Here is a 19,401-nt window from a genome sequence, read left to right as displayed (position 1 = left end):
TGGTAATCAGGGGAAAGCTCTTCCTGCCTCTCCTTTGTTGGCTGTTTCCTCTTCCATTCAGGCGTCTTCTGACTCATTGCCTGCCCAGGCTGTGTCCTGCTCTCGGGGGGAAAAGTGGTGCTATGTCCCTTGGAGACCTCTTGTGGGGGCCGCGTCTACAGTCATGACCTTCATTTATTTCTCCTAAAGCTACAGTTCTCACAGGGCCTCCAAGGCCCCAGGCAGTACGCCTGACACGCGCCCACCTTAGGGCCTTTACCTGTAAAGGTCTACCCCCATATCTACATGACTCAGTTCTTCACCTGTTTCAAGTCATCGCTCAAATGCCACCTTCTTAACGAGACTTATTCCAACTCCCCGATTTAAATTCATGACCCACCTCCCATCCCTGCATTCAGATTCCCTTACTCTGTTCTACCTGTGCTTTCCATAGTATGTATTGCCTGCTAGAATGTTATATAATTCACTTGTTTATTCTGCTTCTTGTTTATTATCTACCTCTTCCTTCTAAAATGCAAGGTCCATGGGGACAGGGATTTTTGTCTATTTTTATTCCCTGGTGTACTTCCTCTATGTCCCCAGAATGGGGGCAGGGCTTATAGTGGTGTTCATGGAATTTTGCTAGAGAATGAATGTATTCAGGCAAGGAAGCGGCACCTGGACCCAGTGTCCCTCCTCGGCCCCTCCAGAGGAGGGTCCCTGCTGTCAGCACTGCCTGTACGTCCTCTTTGGACTTCCATTTGCTCATCTGGCAACCGGGGCTGATAGTCACTGTCCTGTCTCTCACAGAGCTTGGGAGGTGATAGGGCATGGGTGTGATTGTGCCCCCAAACTAAAAAAGGCTACCCAAATATGTGTGAGGTGTCAATCTGTTCAGTCAGCACCATTGAGCACCTATTGGCTGCTCGGACCCATACTGAAGGCTAAGGGTCCATCGAGGAATGACAGTGTGCCCATCTGCAGGGAGGTTCTCCCAACTCTAGATGTCAGGGGTTGGGACATGTCCACTCGTTTTGGAGAGTCACTGGGCCAGTGGGACTCCAAATAAGGAATGTGCAACCCTTGTGAGATCTGGGGAATGGACATCTTTGCCCCCTCTATTACTCAGGGCTCTCTAGAGACACAGAGCCAATAGAATATATATATATATATATATATATATATATATATCTCACATGCATGTATGACATATACATGCACATGAGAGAGAGAGAGGGATGTTGGCTTACATGGTTATGGAAGCTGAGAAGTCCCAGATCAGCAGCTGGAAAGCTCCAGCCCCAGAAAGCCGATGGTGTGAGTTCCAGTCCAAAAGCCAGCAGCCTTAACACTCAAAAAGAGCTGATGTTTTAGTCAGAGACCAAAGGCTAGGAAAAAACATTGTCCCAGCTCAATCAGCCAGGCCAGAGAGGTCTCTGCTTCTCAGCCTTTTTGTTCTATTCTTGTCTTCAGTTACCTGGATGAGGCCCACTGCACTGGGGAGGGCACTCTGCTTTACTCAGCCTACTGCTTCAGATGTTAATCTCATCTGGAAACACCCTCACAGTGTGTCTGTGGATATTCTGTGACCAGGATAATGCTTGGCCAAGTAGCTGGGCACCGTGTGCCCAGTCAGTCTGACACAGAAAATTAATCATCACACCCTCCTCCCCACCCTCAAAATGCCATTGATTCTCTTTACCTCTGAGCCCAGACTCAGCCTCCAAATCCATGTGTCTCCCTTCCCCTCCCCAGGTCCCTAGCTCTTCCAGCCTGCCACCCTCGGGGATGATACCTCTGCTTCCAAACTCCCCTGACCCAGCCCTCTCTAAGTGGTACCCACTATGTGCCCCAGGATGTTTGCTGGGATTCTCAACTAGTCAGATTCAGGGTGGGGTTGAGGGGCAGGTGGCAGGAAATCAGCAGGAACCCCTGGGGGAAACGGAACGGTTTTCAGGTTGGAGGGAGCATGACTGACCACGTTAAGTGCTTGGGACTCCTGAGGGATCGATAGGGACTTCACCTGCACTCCTGGGCAGGGACAATGCTGCTTTATTCTCCAACTATGGGAAGTATAGAGGAAAGCCTCCAGGAGCTCTGTATGTCATGTACCTACTAGGTACCAGGCAAAGACCCTCAGAGTTCTCCCACTGAGGGGGGCATCAGACACAAATACTCTACTAGAATGTGATAAATGCTCTGATGCTGTACGTAAAGCAAGAGTTACAGGAACACTGAGGAGGGGGTTTAATTCTACTAAGGGTAGGGATTGAACAGAAAAAAGTAAGAAAAATAGACCTTATAGGATGAGTTGACTAAATAGTCAAGGAAAGTTAGTAGGCAAGCAGAAGGGAAGGATGGATGAAGGGATAGGAGGAGAAGGAAGGGTATTCCAGGTAGAAGAAACAGCATGAGCAAAGTCATGGAATATGACAATTCTGTGTTTATGGAACTAAACATGAGTGATCCTACCCAGGCCAGGCCCTCCTTGCAGGAGGACTCCAAGACTGAAGAAGGAAGACTTGAGATCTCACTTCCTGCAGTGGGAGTGATCCTGAGCAGGGGCGGAATGAGACCACTTCTAGATTTCTTTGTTATTAGATGGAGACTCAAAAAGTAGTTTCAAACCAGCACCCTCTTCCCCCATATGCATTCTCTCCTTCCCATATGTTCAGCATCATTTGTTGCTTTGATTCACTATTATCATAGTTATTTTTCGAGTGTGCAGATCCTCTCTAGAACCACTGTTAGATGCACAGGCTCTGTGGTGCCTCTGTGATCTTGCCTTGGGATTCCCTACTGACAGCTGCTGCCACCCTCAATCCCTTGTCCTGGGCAGGCCACACGGGCAGTAGCAACACTGTGGAATAGGTCACATGGGGGGAAAAGGTTTTAAGGCCATCTCAGGATCTCCCCCTCTCTCTTGCTATCCCGAACCTCTTTCTTGTCATACCTGTTACTCTTTACCTTGTCTTGATATTTATGGGGCCTGATTAATTTCTTACCCCAACAACTGTATGAGCTGTTGTCAAAGACTAAGTCTTATGCGTCAGAGTATCCCCAGAGAGCTTGAGTGGGGGTGAGGCTTTCTTTATTGAGCATGTACTACACACCAGCTTTAGTTCTTGATACTTACAGTGCATTTTTCCATTTAACATTGTCAGCTCTCACTTAATCTTCACAATCCTTCCCTGAGGTGTATTATCCTCCCCGTCTTACACCTGTGAAAACTGAGGCTCAGGGCATTCTTTAAGCAGCTAGTACATGTCAGTCAGGACCTGCAGACAGACTCTCTTAATCCAAATCTTAGAAGGTGATGCTTTATTGCTGCACTTCCCAGTGGCAAGTACAAAGCCATGTGCAGAGTAAATATTTGTTGTTATTGATGGTCTCACAAATTGGTCCCTTGACTTGGGGGAAAACCTGTTCTCACAGCTGCCAGGGAAGTGTGCAGCTTGACTAATCTTCTGATTTCCTGGAACCAAAGGACCCGCCCTCCCCACCTTGGCCCTGCGGGAGTCCCCAGAAGTGCTGGTGAAAAGCCAGAATGAGGTAGACACAGGGGTCAGGCTGGACCAAAGCCTCAGTCAGAAGTATAGGGCAAGAGGAGGCTATTGTTATTTTGGGAAAACTAGTCAGGGGACCTGAGGCTGACGAGCCTCTTGTAGCTGTTTACTGGACAGATGGCCAGAGGGCCAGGAGTCTCTGACTAGCAGGCTCTGACTACCTGTGATGATCCTAACATTGAGTAAGATGTGGTTGTGCAGAGCTGCACAATCTTAGTGGATTAGAGATACCTGAATAAAACGACTGTGCACAATGTGGCACCAGCCAGGATAGCTTGTACCAAGTGCTTGAGGTTCACAGAGGAGGAAGCAGCCAGTGCCACCTGAGGGACCAGGGAGGCCTCCACAAGCGAAATGGCCTCTGAGCTGACCTGAAAGGCTGAATGGGAGCCAGCAAAAGCAGATGTGGGTGAAGGGGAACAGTGCAAGGAACTGCATGTGCAAAATGTATTTGGCTGGTTCAGAAACAGTGATTCTATATGGTGGGAGCATAGGGTGAATAGGAATGGTACAGAGAGAGGGAGGCTTGGACAAATAAACTGAGGCTCAATTGTAAAAGGCACTAATAGAAAGAGTACTTTAGCTGGGCAGGGACCCACTTGGGTGTGTCTTCAAGAGTTCCATTTTGTGGAAAATGGATTGGAGGGGGAGGTGGGCAGGGGTGCCCGGGAGAAGGCTGTTATAACTGGTAGATGATGGTGGCCTGGACTAGGGCAGCAGGAGTGGAGAAGGGATTCTGGCTTCAGATTTGGGATGATGGGTGCCCCCATTAATGAAGATAAACAGTGTAGGAGAAGCAGGACTCTGGGGTATAATATGGGCACAAAGTAACAATTGCTACTCTTAATTGAGCCCCTACTCAGTGCTGCATATGCTCTCAAGTATCTTGTCACATCTTCACAGCAGCCCTTTGAGCTGAGGACATGCAGGTCAGTGCATCATAGAACCTGGCCAAGGTGCTGGGATCTAAGCTGAGGTCCATGTGGATCTGTTACCACAGCATCAGGTGAGGGAAAAAGTGAGCAGTCAACTGAGTCAGGAGGTAGGGAACAGCCCTCAGGTTGGGGAGAAAGGCTGGGGCTGAGAGCTTCTTAAACTATAAGAGTCCCTAGGTCTCTGGCCCTGGAGACAGACAGCTGCCTCTGTGAGAAGTGAGAACCAGAGTTTCACGTCTGCAACAGATCAAGAGAACATCTCCCACAATGCACACCGGGAGAGTGAAACAGCACAAAGCATTTGAGTCCAGGAAATCATAGCCGTGAGAGATGAGGGGTGGACAGAGGGATGGCTGGTAATTACGAGACCTCAGGATAAATAACCTGGAGGGCCTACAGAGTGGTTGCTGAGCCTTACCTTGAAAGCTCTCCCATGAGCACTGTGGCGGTCCTCAGCTCCTTAGGAACAACCATGTGTTCCAAAACTGGACCTGCAATTTGGTTGTTGTGGGGCTAGAAACAAAATCTCACAGAAAGACAACCTCCTAGATAACAGATCAGATGCCCGCCCTGCCCTCTGCTCCAATCCCTTTTAGCTTGTGAAGTCTACGGCATGATGTTGGCTTTACGGCAGCACCAAGCCCAGTTGTATGTGTGTGTGTGTGTAGCATCTCTATGGAAACAAGCATTCAGCTCTCTAGCCTGGGACAGCTGAACCATGGTCTCCTTGAATCGTAGCTGTACAAGTAGAAGGAATCTGTCTACCACTTTGTGTACCCGCTGCCCTGCCCCAGGCTTGGCAAACAGCACTGGGGCATTTAGCAGGTTACAATGGGATGATCTATTTACCTGCTAGACTCCATCCTTGGATGGAGCTCCTCGAACACAGGTTTGTGTGTTACATGTTCCCAGAACAGGAAAGGGGCCTGATTCATGTTTGAGGAATGAAGGCCAAGCACTGGAAATTTCTCAAGACCTAGCCCAGAAGGAAATGACACCTGGCACCACCTGCCTTTCCACCTGGGGCCCCTGCAGCTACAGGGTGGGAAAAGTGTCCTGGGCCCTAGGGTCGGGGTGGTGACTCATGGGGCAGAGTTGGGCTCATGCTGCTAGGTTTGAAGCAGGGCTGCCAGCCCCCATCCTGTGTATCTGACCTCTGAGGCTAAAGTCCTGAAGACCTGCAGACCTGCAGTGAGAACTGGCACTAGAATTGGGATGGAAGCTGAGTCTCAAGGTGGGAATGGGTAGCTCTGGTTGTGGGAGGAGCTATGTGAAGGCTCCCCACTGACACTCCTGGCCTGGAGGATGGCCGCAGCTGGATGGGTCCTCTGTGGCTTGAGGGGCAAAGAGCAGGACCTCTGGAGGGTTCAGGGGGTTCCAGCATGACTATGTCTGGCATAGTGAAGGTATTTGATAAATTGCACTTTCCTCCATCCCTTCCCTTCAGGTCTGTGTGTTTAAGGGTTGAGATGTCCCAGGCTGCCTGGATGGGGTTGCATAGGAGTCTGTTGAAAGAAGGAGGAAGATAAATCACAAGCCACAGAAAATTGGAACAAAGAAGTAATCCAAGGAAAGTCTCTGCAGAGCAGACATTCCAGGGATTCCCCTTGGCCCAGCTTCCTGAACAACCAATCTGGTCTAGCTGAGAAGCCCACCTTCCATCCAGGCCCCCCGCCAGATCCCCTGGAACCTCAACCACTGCTCTGAATTGGATCATTCTGCCCTTCCTATGGTTAGTTTGTCTTTTAATTTGCCCCTGGGATCATTCATTCACTTAACAAAAATGTAAACTTATCAGCCCTGGCAGGAGAGAAGAATCAAGATGAGAAGTTCCTTGCAGCTTCCAATCTGGAGGAAGGGGAGGTCTCTCTCAGCTGACTGCAACTTGGGGTGATGGGTGCATCTCTAGAGGCAGGAAGCATTCAGCTCAGGCAAGTAACTAAGTCCATTGGGAGGTCCCAGTAGGCAGGGCTCTCCTTCAGAGCTGGGGGAGGGCACTCATTCTGGGGCAAGAGCAAAGCTGTCATGTAAGCCTTTGTGCAAATGACAAAATGTCACCCCTCGGGGCATATGAATTATAACAAGACACCCACTTTCTCCTGCCTGGAGTTGCTCCAGGTCAGGAGCATTCAGTAAGCAGGGCATCAGGGGCAGGGCAGACGTGTACTGAGAGGCAGGGACCTGTCCCAGGGTACACTGTCCTAGCTGCCCTAATCAACGGAAGGAACTGTATCAAAGGCAGGCTTCATTCAGGGCATGAGGGACAACAGGAGGAGTAGAGCCATTTCAGACAGAAAATTTTTTTGCAAAGACTCCAGAGAGTGAAAGCTGGGGCAGGCAGGTTAAGAGAGGAGAGGACTGGGCAAAGGGCTTAGAGGGCTGAGCTGCAGGAATGTACCTGGTCAGTGGGGCCCTGCATGTTAGAGGTCAAGGAGTGCAGTTTTTCCCACTGGGGCTTTGTCAGAAGAAGCAATGACCCATTTAGAGCAGGGATTGGGTTCTGGGAGCTGACGGAAGATTGGGAAAACTAGGATGGTGGCAATAGAGGCTGCTCTAGATCATCCCAATGTAACCTGCTAAATGCTCCAATGCTGTTTGCTAAGCCTGGGACAGGGCAGGGGGTACACAATGTGGGAGATGAGATTCCTTCTACTTGTGGGGCTATGATTCAAGGTTCATATGTCCCAGGCTAGATAGCTGAACGCTTGTTTCCAATAGAGGCTGCTCTCAATAAAGCAGCTGGGAGGTTTGGCAATTAGCCAACAGGTGTACAATTGTGTACATGAGTGTGTAGGCCTGTGCCCAACTGTACTCACATCTCCTTGTGCTCCCTGAAAGCCCTGGAGCTATGGCTTCCTCCTGCCAGCACCAAGGAGTGTGGTAGTCTCTTTTTTAAGTTGGGGTACCCTCCATTAAAGCGGTGGTCTAGGAGGGGTTTTGTTTGTGCTCACCTGGCTTTGAACAGAGGGTGGACACTCTGCCATAAGCTATTGTAGGGAGAAGGCACAGAAATCCCCATCCCCACTAGCCCTGTCTCCAGGGCCCAGATGGCCTCTGGTCAGAGGAAACCCATTCCCTGCAACAGGCAGGGCCTTGAATTGCAGGCCATTGCTTTGGAGTCAGAGAAAGCCTGGAGCCTCAAGAAGCTTTCTTGGAAGCCCTGGTCAGTACAGTGGTTTCATGAACTTTTATTACCCAGAGAGGGAGTTCCTCCTTCAGTTGGTGCCCTGGACGCTTTCCTTGCCTCATTCTAGTCCCGACTTTGGCCCCAGGCGCCAAAACCTCCTGAGGCTGTTCCAGGCTAGCAGAGCCAGGCCCACAGTCAGCCAAACCTAGGGTCAGCCCTCGTTCTGCCAAGAGCCGACCTTTGGCAAATCACCTGACATGTCTGAACCTCAGTGTGAACATCTGTAAAATCGATACCGGTGAGGTCTGAGGCCTTGGCCATTCTGCCCCCTCTGGAAGCAGGCCAGTGGGAGCCTGAGTGGAGGCTGGCCCAAGTGCGCTGGGGACTAGCCAAAGCCAGGACCGGTGTGACTCGGGGCGCAAGTCCTGGGATCCGGCAGCTTCTGGTAGAGTCAGCCCATCGGGAAGCCCCGGGTGCTCTCAACCCGCCGTGCCTCTGCAGGAGCCCAGGGAGCCCGGGCCAGGCCCGCCCCGCCCAGCGCCCACTAGGGCGTGTTCCCACCTTCGGAGGCGCGGGCTTCCCGGAGTCCGGCCGGTACCGGGGAGTTAGACTGGGAGCGCCCACTTGGGGATGACGAGGGACGCCTGCCTGCCGGGCCGGGTGCCGAGGCAGGGCGCCGAGCAGCAGGGCCCTGGCGGCGGCGACCGGGGCTTCCCTGACTGCCCTCCCCGGAGGACCCGGGAGGAAATGACAGGGCAGGAGCCGGGGCGGGCGCGAAGGGAGGGGCGGCGCCCTGGGTGACACGGCCCGTCACCGAGGAGGCCGCCGCGCAGACCCTCCCCGCGCGGGGAGCCGGGGATTCCCCAGACACAGACCCTCCCCCGGTGGCCGTCCGCCCGCCGCGCCCTGGCCCGCTGGGACCCCAGAGCGGCCCGCGGCCAGGCCGGCACACCGAGGCCGAGCGGGCCGGAGAGGCGCCCCGGGAGGGCGCCGGGGTCCCCGGGCGCAGCGACAGGAAACTCTAGGGAGTGAATGGAAAGAAGTGGGTGGTCCGGCCCCTGCGACTTCCCCTGACATCACTGCCCAAATAAGGAGCTTCCAAGCGGCCGCGGGGCGGCCCGGAGCCGCGCCCGCTGCCGGCGCCCGCCAGCCATCCCGCCCCGCGCCCACCCCGCGCCGCGTGGGCCGCCAGCGAGCGCCCGGGGCACCGCCGGGCGGAGCCGAGCCGGGCGGAGCCGAGCGAACGGGCGCTGCCGAGTCGCGCGGAGGCCGGGCGCGCAGCCCAGCGCAGCCCAGTCCAACCCCGCGCAGCCCACCCCGGAGCAGCGGAGCCGCGGCCGCCTGGCAGGTAAGCAGTGAGCGCCCCGCGCGTCGCGCCCCCGCCCCGGCCGGGGAGCCCCGGGAGCCCGACGCTGCGAAGCAGACGAGCAGCCCCGGCCGGCCCTGGCCGGCAGCGGAGGGACGGGCGGGAGCCCAGCCAGTAGGAGAGCGCTGGGTGCGGGCGCGTGTGCAGGAGCTCATCGGTGCCAACTCCCGGGACCTCCGGGGACTCCTCCGTAGCCCGGGGTTGCCTGGTGCACACGCACTCCGTCTGCGTTCCCAGACGCTACTTCTGTCACCGCCCTGAGGTGACACCAGCGTTCCCGCGTTCACACTTCTGTCGCACACTCGAGCCTGGCACAGCCCCGCTCGCCATTGGTTTGCACAGTCCCCTGTGCCCAGAGCAGATCTTCACCCCGCCACGCCTCTCAGGCCTTGCTCTCCTATACAAGGTGGGCCGTGGCACGCCAGTGGGAACTGCTGAATGGCTTTGGCAGCCCTGGCTGCCCTTCCCCCTGGAGATGGTGGCACTTTCAGACTGTCACAGCTGACCAGCTTTGGGCTCCTGGGAGTGAGTTAAACCAGCATTGCTCTGGCTCTTCCTCTTGCAGAATGGCACCTGGCACAGGGGTACAGGCTGTGGGGGTGCTGTACCCAGAATGGTCAGGAGGGTGTGGTGATTGGCAGAGAGCTACTCCCAGCCTCACAGCCTGGGTGTTTCCAGAGTGGCTCCTACTCCACGGGCATTTCTCTTGAGCACACTCCCCTACCCTCTCCCCTCGCAACCACCCCAGAGTGCTTGGGCTCCAGACAGCAGTGGTGGGGCTGCAGAACAGGTGCGGTGGGAGGCAGCCTCTGCATCTTGCAAGGGGCTCTGCTTAGTGGCTACAGTCGCTTATCTATAAAATATATAATGGATTTACTGACGATTTGTGCAAGGACATAGGGGAAGCTGATAAAGCCAAGTTAGGGGTCCATCACTTAGTGGCTCTGCAAGGAGTCCTTCATCTTTTTTCAGACTGTATTTTATCATCTGAAAAATGGGGATTAAGGTCCCCAAAGGAATGTTGTCAGGGAGTATTGAGATCATACAAGTGACAATGATTTGTAAATATAAAGCCCTGTGCACATGCCACTCACATGTTTGGATGATTCTGGGCTGCTATTTGCCATGGCTCTGCTCTGTGCTTTCCGGAGATTGCACACCATTTCTGGTCAGTTGTCTGCAAGAAAGGAGCGTTAATAAGTGTCCTGTGTGCCTGCTAGTACACTACCTAAAGTGTGTTCTGTGGAACAGTCATTCTGAAAGCTGGGCCATGAGTAACATTTTCCCCGTTCTAGGAAATCTGGCAGATTCTACAAGCTCTCTATCACCCTTCTGGCCAATTACAATCCATACTGGCAAATTAAAGCATCCCAGAAATACTGCAATAAAAGAACCTGCTTAACTTTGTCAAAACCAGCATTTCCCTAACTGACCCTGTAGCCTTTTTCAAGTTATGCATACAGTGCTTCTGGGGCTACCAAAAGAGATGATGTGTTGTAGAGTTGTAAACAAACTTTGAGAGCTAAGCTCTAATTGCCTCCTTGAATGAAGGGTAAGTAGAAGCCCAGAGAAGGTGAGTGTCTTACCTGAGATCACACAACTAAACACTGGCTCAAGATCAGCCAGCAGTTAAGTGGTTAAATGGGACCAGAACCCAGACTCCTCATGCAGTGCTCTCAGCCCCTTCAATTGTGTCCAGAAGTTGACAGTTCTCATCTGGAAGCAGGCTTGCTGCTTTATGTGGACACTCTGCAGAATATATTTGACAAACTTAAGGACTTAAATGATTTATTGTCGAATGGTTAAAATGATAATCAGTAGCTACTGTATGTCATTTGTTTCTGGACCTCAGCATGTAAAGTTGACCAGATATAGAACCTGTGGTGAAGAATAATGAGAATAATGGTACAAGAGCCATCTCACACACACACACACACACACACACACACACACACGCTCACAGTCATGTACTCCTACACATGATCCACTTCTCAACACAAATCTCTCTCTATACTCTCGCATGCTCACACATTCGGTCCTATACACTCATTCACACATATATCCCTATGCACATGCACATGCTCATGCACATACACACACGCTTACTCACCTGCTTCCACTCCTACACACACCCTGTCACACACACTTCCACCCTGTTGTGCTCTCAGCTGTATTCAGGAGGCACTTGTGGCAATGGGCCTCTCCCCTTGTTCCTCATCCCCAGGGCTGGTGAGATGCCTGGCACCAGCTCCCCAAAATTAGTACTGTGCACATGGGAAGCCCCTGCTGGGCCAGTCTGATATTTGCATTTCCTTGGTGTTTTCCTGTTTATCCCATTTTCTGCCATAATTATCCCCCCACCTTTTTTTGGTGTGCTCTTGTTTGGTCACACATGACATGACTAAAACTGCTCTGGCTTCTACTGAGTTGTTTCTCTTAATCAACCATCAAAGCTACTAGGGCAAGGACTTTGTCTCATTTGTTTGATTGGAATCCCCAGCTCCTAGCCTGGCACAGAGAAGATATTCAGTAAGCAGTTATTTAATGACTGAGTGAGGGAGAGAGGGAGAGACTGCTGGCTGCAAGGATGTCTGTGGCTCAGGCCAACATCCAGGGGGATTTGCTGAACATACTTGCTGAGTGCCTACTGTGTCCTAGGCACCTTTCTACGGTTTACAGCAATGGAAACTACTTAATCCTCTGTTCATAGAGCTTGCATTCCAGTGGGATGACAGAGAATGAAATTGTAATGGACAAGATAATGCTAAATAGTGATACACATAATGAAGAAACTCAAACGAAGCAGTGTGAATGTTAAGGAGGAATAAGGGAAGCTAAAGATGGGACCCAGGGGGTCCTCTCTGAGGAGTTGACATTTATCCTGAGACTTGAATAGTGAAAAAGTGACAGCCATGCAAAGATCAGGGAAAAGAGTATTCCAAGCAGAAGAACAGCAGGTACAAAGGCCCTGCAGAATAAAGGAGCTGTGCTGAGGGCCGTGGAGAGCCCACACTTGCAGTTCACTCCTTACCAGCACCCTCTGGAAGAGGCAATGGCTGGTGTCTGATCTGGAACCAATTATCTTTACAGTTCAATCACTAAGGCCAAATTTGATGCATCCTGGGCTTTGGGGGGCAGGGCTGCCTCTGCTATCTCAGAAGGCTACCCTCCCATCTTGTCCACCCCTATAAATGAGGGAAGCATTGGACTCCTAACGCCCCTCCTAGCACTACCCTAATAAAATGTGATGCTCTGTTTACAGGAGGTTCACAACAATTCAGGTGGTCCATCTGGAGGAATGGTGAATTAGTTGTGCTGCTTCCATTATTAATAACCATGATGTCATACATCTGTGCGGTTCCTCATCGGCTGCAGAGCACTCTCTCCTATTATTCTGCTCACTCTGTGGACTAATCTGCCAAGTGGGGGAGGGCACAAGAAGGGGGGGATGGTGGAGGTGGAGAGAGCTCAGACACTGCTACATGCTGCCACAGGCTCCCCCAAGCCACTGCACCCCTGAATCCCTGTTTCCTCAGGTACAATGTGGGGCACAGAAGAGCCTGTCTCCTGAGGCACTGGGAGTGTGAAGTGAGAACCCGCATGTCGGGGGCCTGGCACACCATCACAGGCTCTTAGAAGCTGTTGGTTCCATTTCACACATGAGGAGCTCAGAGCTAGAAGAGACTGTGGCTTTTTTGGTCCATTTCTTATCATCAGTCTTCCCAGTTCAGGACTTGTGGACATATAGTAAGCTTTGAATAACTATTTTGTTGAATTGACTTGTCTAAGATTGTGTTTCTAGTAAAGGGTTGAGCTAGGGCTCAAACTCAGGACGTTGGGCTCCAAAGTCCTTTTCATAAACATCACACTAGGAAGAACAGTCATGGTTAATAAAGACAGACCTTCACACTCTGTTTGTGAATGATCAGAGTTATTGTTGCTTTGTTGAAACTCCTAGAATTGTAAGGTCCCAGGTTCTGAGATATGGTGTTGTTTGTAAACCAATAAATGAATTTCTCAAGAAGAATTTCAGAACCTTCTGGAAGACAGTGTTGATGTGAAAAAAATGACCTCCTGGGCACTGAGAACAGTGGTTTTTAACTAAGGGTGACCTTTGCTGTCACCTAAGGGCTCCTAGTAGAAAAGTGTGAAGTTTCACCTCAACTGTCTAGTTCAGAGCCTCTGGAGATGGCACCTGGGCACATACAGAAGCACCATGGTGCTGGACATTCAGCTGCAGATAAGAAACTCAGCCAGCTGGTGCCTGGGAAGCCATCTGCCTCCAGTTTCCATGCGTCCTTAGCTGTGGCTCTAATCCCCTTGTCCTGGGCCCACACCAGACACCTGATAGGAACATGAGCTGTGGAGCCCCACAGTCCTGAGTTTGTATTTCCTGCTTTCCAGCATGTACCTCAGCCAAGTACCTCTCCTGAGCCTCAACTTCCCCATCTGTAATATGGGCATACTCATACTCACATACAGGAAGGCTGCATGGATAACAGAAGACTCTCTGTGTCAGATACCTTATGAGATATCTATGCCTGGCACATAGTAGGTAAACAGTACACAATAGTTTCTATTGTTATTATGAAAAATGAGTGATAATAATAAAAATAACTCCAATATTTGTGAATTGGCTGATTCTAAAGGGTCCAATAAGAATGGACCAATTTGCTCCATATACCAGACTTTTGAGAAGAATATACATGACATGTCATAAACACCAGTCCTTGGGCCAAAGAATGAGCACTATGTCATCTTTCCACACCTCTTCAGTGCCTAGCTCCAGCTCTGGTGCAGAGCTGAGGACCAAATGGGGACCGCAGCCAGTGTCATTTTCCATGCCTCTGTCAGATCCATGGGCTCAGGGATGGGGACACAGGATTTGGAGGTCAGTGCTGAGTTCATGCTGTATTCACCTACACCAGCCTATTCTCTTGATTCTGAGGCCAATGTGCAGGGCAGCTGGGGGCCACCTGGCTTGTGAGAGTTAGTTGTAGGGGGTTGTGCTTCTAACCCACTCTGTCAATCATTCATCTATTTGCAAGAATGGATTGAGTCCTTTCACGGGCTCTGCTCTGAGCTAAATACTAAGAGAAAGCCTGTGTCCTCAAGAAGCTCAGAGTTTAGAAAATCTGAACACTCAGGAGCCACGTGATCATAGACAAGTTGTATTTCTTCCAGTTCTGTGTCCTTATCTCCAGAATGGGATTATTCTGACTTCTTCACCAGAGGAGTATTTTGTTCAAAGAACCCACCCTTCCTTGGAGTGCTTGGAGCCCTAGGGTCTCTGCTAGAATGGTTGGGCAGAGAACAAGAGCTTCCAACCGAGGAGTGGCTCCCCTCTGCTGCTGGTTGTGCCACACACATGCTGTGTGATTTGGTGCCTTTTTAAAAACTTCTCTGTTTCCTTTTCCTCACTTAAATAATGTCATTAGGACACCCTCATTGCAGGGCTAGGTGAGATGATAAAAGTACCTGGCTCTCAATAAATGTAACCCCATTTCCTTTCTCTCTTGCTCTTGCTCTGCTGTCCTGTGTGTTGCTGCTTTTGGGGAATCACCTCCACCCATTGCTGGCCAGGCTCATCAGGTACCCAGAAATGGACAGGGGTGGGAAAACAGCCAGACTGGCTCTCAACGAAATAAACACATAGCCCTTAGTGAAAGGTGGGCATGGGAGAGTGATGACAGCTCAAGAGGAATCAGGACCAGGATGCAGATCCAGGAGTCCTGAGTTCAGTCCTGGACCCGCCACTAGGTCACTGCCATGTCATTGGTCAGTTCCCTCCCCTTTGAATCTGCGTGTCCTCCCTGAGGCCAGTCTATAGGACCTATGCCTTCTTCCTGCTCTGAGAAGCCTGCAAGCCTTTAATGCACAAGTGCTGAGTGCCACAAGAGCAGAGTGGTCTGGCTGGGTGTGGGGATTTTTCCAGCTTTTTCTAGCCTGGGCTCTGCTGGAATTGATTGTGTGGAGAGGCCAGCAGACAGACTCTGCACAAGGAAGAGACTGTGGTTTCTAATTGGTTGAGCTGCTCTTAGGAGAAGAGGCAAGTGAAGGGACATTAATGGTATTAAATTAAATTAAAAGAAGGGTATTATTACACCCCCTTTTTTTTCTGAAAGAAGACCCAGATGGTTCAAAGCCACCTGCTTCCCAAATAGTTTTTCTCTTATTTGAATTGAACAGTAAGTTTGGATAGGAAGAATCTGTTTTCAGGGCACCACAATGGAGGAAGGAGATTGAAGAATAAAACTGAGCATCCCTCATTCATTTACCAAATATCTGTTGAACACTTACAAAGTGTCAGGCACTATTCTAGGCACAGAGATACAGCAGCAACCAAAACAGACAACAGTCAGTGCTCTCCTGGAGCTTATATGCTAGGAGAGGGATGAAGAAAGGAGCACATAAATGTACAATATGTCAGATGGGGTCAGCACCATGGAGGAAAACCAAGTCCAGTGAGAAGTTAGAGAACACCAGGTGGAAGGACTCAGGGAGCTCTTGGACAAGTTTAATCAGGGAAATTATCACTGATAAGGTAATGTTTGAGCAGAGCCATGAAAGAAGTATAGAACTGAATAGACTCATTTAAGCAAAATTTTCTTTCTTTGTGGGGTATGTGGGAGTCTAAGGAAAGATCTCTTTTGAGGCTGAAATTGTCAGTTCAGCCAGGCAGCTGAGACTCTGGGCTATCCTGCATTATGTACAGGACCCCAAGTCTAATTCATGACCATCATTGAGCAATGTTAATAATAACAGTGAGCTGGATTGGGTTCTAAGTGAGTTGGGCTTTAAGTCTTCAAAATGCCTGTCCATGCAGACTCATTCAGCCCTCTAAAGAGGTAGAAGATATCAACTCCATGTTGCAGATGTGGAAGCTAAGAACTATATATGGAGCAACAAGCCCAGGGCCGTATCCCAAGTGAGGGACAGAGCCAGTCACTCAAACCCAGACTCTACTGCCCAACAGCTGCTGTGTGTCACCTTACAGGGCAGCCGGGTACCCAGAGTGACACTGTGCATGCAGTAGAGGATGATATTTATTTCTTGAAAATAAAAATACATCCATAGACTAAGGACATGTGATGGCCAAACACAATATGGGCTCCTGGATTGATGGAAAAACTGGTAAAATATGAATATAGTCTGTAGTTTAGTTTACAGTAAATTTCTTAGTTTTGACAAATATACACTGGTTATATAGATAGTAACATTACAGGAAGCTGAGTGAAGAGTATATGGGAATTGTCTTCTATTTTCGCAATTTTTCTGTCACTATAAATTATTCCAAAATAAAAAGTTTCATTTAAAAATAATTGAATGAGTCCACATACACTCCGACTAGCTGATCTCCTTAAGGTGATCAGGAAAGCCGTAAAAGGTCATTATGTAACTGAGTTCCTGAACGTGCTACCTAGAGTTGCTGCCTGTGTGAGAAGGAGCAAATAGATAAGCCAGTGCCTGTAGCCATGCTGGAGGAAGAATGTATCTCTTGGGGGTATCTCCTGTGGAGACTGACCCCAAATGAATTTCTGGTGTACCATATAACCTATATTTTAGGTATGCCCTTCACTTGTTAAGAAAGTTCATCAACTCAGTTTCACTTGATGCTCTAGCAGACAGATGGAAACCTAGTTTTATTTGTAGAGCTGTGTCAGGTGAACTGAATCGTAGTGAATAACGGCCGTGAAGGAGTGCTGAAACATAGAACAGAATCAGAGACCCGGGAAGGCTCTAACACTAATCTGGTTTCCTTTTCATGGTAGAAAACATTTAGGGGTATCTCCTAAAATGAAGGAAAGAACCTGGGATCAAGGGATTCTGAGGTTTGGTCCCTTCTTGCCAGGCTTCTTCATTCATAAAACAAGTGAGCTCACTCAGGTGAGTCCCTGGGGCCCTCTGGCTGAAAACCACTGAGCCTAACAAGTGATTGGTCCAGGCTCATCTGGCAACTGCTGAGTGACCCAGCTTAGCCTTTCTATGTTACCTGGGCTTCCAGTGGCTTCAGAGAGCTTGTGCGACTCCACAGGTCACCTTGGCAAGCTGCATTTGGTGTCGCCCTGAAATTTACAAGAGGCAAAAAATCCTCAGGTGGACGGGAAACCATTTAATGTTCAAAAGAGTAGGATAGCCACTCCAAGATGGGCTCTTTATTTTAAGCAGTCTCTGATCTAATGAAATAAAGACACGCAGCATTTCCCATGGTGTGATCTACAGAGCACAGGTGGGGCAGGATGGAAAGATGTGTCACAGGGAGAAAATAAAAGTGCTACAGCCAAGAACACAAGGTCTTTGTACTGCAGAACTTCTGAGTCTTTAATATGCAAAAAATGCATTGGAAATCTCCAGAAATGTGTGTGTGTAAGTGTGTGTGCAGAGGGGATATTATGTGCAGTTTTCCAAGCTTGATTGATCGGAGTGTGTATATATATATATATATATATATATATATATATATATATATATGAACTAGGATATGTATATATGCAATATATGTATAAGCAATGTGTATATATTTTTTATACTATATATATATATATATATATATATATATATATATATATGAAAGGAATAGCTGTTCCATACAAAAACATTTTGGGAAACACTAAAGTTATCTGAGGTCAAAGCTGCAAAAAGCAAAATGAATGCTAAATTGTGACTCTAAACTTAGTTCTGCATATTAGTTTCGGCAAGTCAGTTTCACACATTTTTCCTACTTTGTTAACTTAATTTCTTTTTTCTCAGAAGGAAAATGGCAAATAGCATACAAATGATCCTTCCCTCTCCCCTGTGTGTTGTGCTCCTGGGGACAGATGTATTGTGTGTGTTTGTTGAGATGAGGTAACCGAATCCATGTGACAAAACTCAGTGGGAGGTCTCTAACCCAGAAACCCACATGTGACATTGGTGTTTTTGGAGCTAAAAAGAGCTTCATTAAAAAATGCCTTAGAGACCAAAATTCCAACTTGTCAAGTGTGGCTTTCACACAAGGGAACTCTAGCACTTCCGTCTACACAGGTATGTCTGTCACACTGAAAGGCAAGCATCATTACTGACTCACGTGCGCTGTCCATGGGTGTGCCAGTTAGATGAGAATGCCCTTTGTTATGATGAGGATTTCTAGCTGGGCTGGTCTGCACAGTGCTCCCTAAGCCCCACCTTTCCCCAGGCCATGTTGCCCCCAGGGGAGAGTCCTGCAAATTGCTTCTTTAAAGCCTTTCACAGCCAGGGCCCCAACTCAGCCTCTACATCTCCTGACTATTACCCTCATGCATCAATCCCGCCCCCACCCAGTCCTGCTCCTCCAGGTGTGTTCCCAAGCATGACAGACCATCTGAGGTGCAGGGTCCAATTCCATTTTGTGATTGCCTGTCAGAAATGGAACTTGAGTTTCCTTACCTGGCATATGATAACAGAACACTATTTAAGATGCCACAAATACAGTGAAGAAAGAGGGAAAATTCAAGGGGGAAATGTTTTTCTCTATGAGTTAGATAGAGGGAGAAGGAGGCTTTGCAAACATCTCACTTGAGGATGAAATAGTTGGTTCATCCACAAATAAGATGATAGTTCCTCAGACTCTGGCCTGTCCCTCATCTGACATATATGACCTTAGATGTCATTTGAGGCCTTCAAGCTTTCCTTTCCTTGGCCATAAACATGGACTGATGCCACTACCACCTGCTTAGGGTTTCAATTCAATTTGTGAAAGTTGTGGGGAGCCTAGAGCAGTCTGTAGAAAGCTATGTGTTACTTGTTATTAGTATTTATGAGAATTCCATCAACTAAAAAAACAGGCAAGCTAAAAAAAATGTGCAAAAGACATAAACAGGTAGTTCACAGGAGTGAAAATGGCCTCTAAACATATGACTAATGCTCTAGGTGAAAACAAAAAACAAAAAACAAAGAATTGCACATTAAAATGCTTACATGGCAAAAATGTTAAAGAAATAGAAATGATCTAGTGCTGGCAAGGGGTAAGGGGGCTTGTGAGTCTAAACTGGTATCAATGAGAATCATAAATGCACATGGCCACTTTGATCCAGTGGTGCCCCACATGTGCACAGAGACATATATGTCCAAGGGTGTTTCCTTGCAGCCTCGTTCGCAGTAGAGAGAAATTGAAAATGACCTCAGTGTCCAGCAGTGGCAATGCTTGAATGCACAATGCATGTGTACTGTGGAATACCCTGTGGCCATTTAGAGAGATAGAAGTGAATCTAAGGTCCTGACATGGGAGGACATTTTCTAACATATTCTTCACTGGAAAAGAGTTTCTAAGTGATAGGTTTACTGCAATTGCATTTTTAAACAGAAAAAGTTAAAGAATGATATATGTGTCTGCACATGTAGGTGTGTTTCTGTGCATATGGAAACTGCGTGGGAACATACTAGGGAACTATTATTGACAGTTTCAACTGG

The 19,401-nt window shown here is 49.1% G+C and overlaps 1 protein-coding gene across 11 annotated transcripts in view; it reads left to right on the top strand.

Annotated features, from left to right (window-relative positions):
* The window catches only part of HIVEP3 (HIVEP zinc finger 3), a 474,019-nt gene that overhangs the window by 336,499 nt on the left and 118,119 nt on the right, over positions 1 to 19,401 (top strand). For 3 of the 11 annotated variants that reach the window (XM_073233753.1, XM_037002245.2, XM_037002246.2), the window contains exon 1: positions 7,156 to 8,955. The exons of the other annotated variants lie outside the window; for them this stretch is intronic. The gene's annotated coding sequence lies outside the window, so the exon portion shown is untranslated. Of the gene's footprint in view, positions 1 to 7,155; positions 8,956 to 19,401 lie in introns of those variants that run through there. 11 annotated transcript variants of the gene reach the window in all.

The sequence above is a fragment of the Manis javanica genome, chromosome 4, assembly GCF_040802235.1.
Source record: "Manis javanica isolate MJ-LG chromosome 4, MJ_LKY, whole genome shotgun sequence".
NCBI classification, from domain to species: Eukaryota; Metazoa; Chordata; class Mammalia; order Pholidota; family Manidae; genus Manis; species Manis javanica.
The sequence above is the reverse complement of the archived record's forward strand: the minus strand, read 5'-3'. Positions and strand labels throughout refer to the sequence as shown.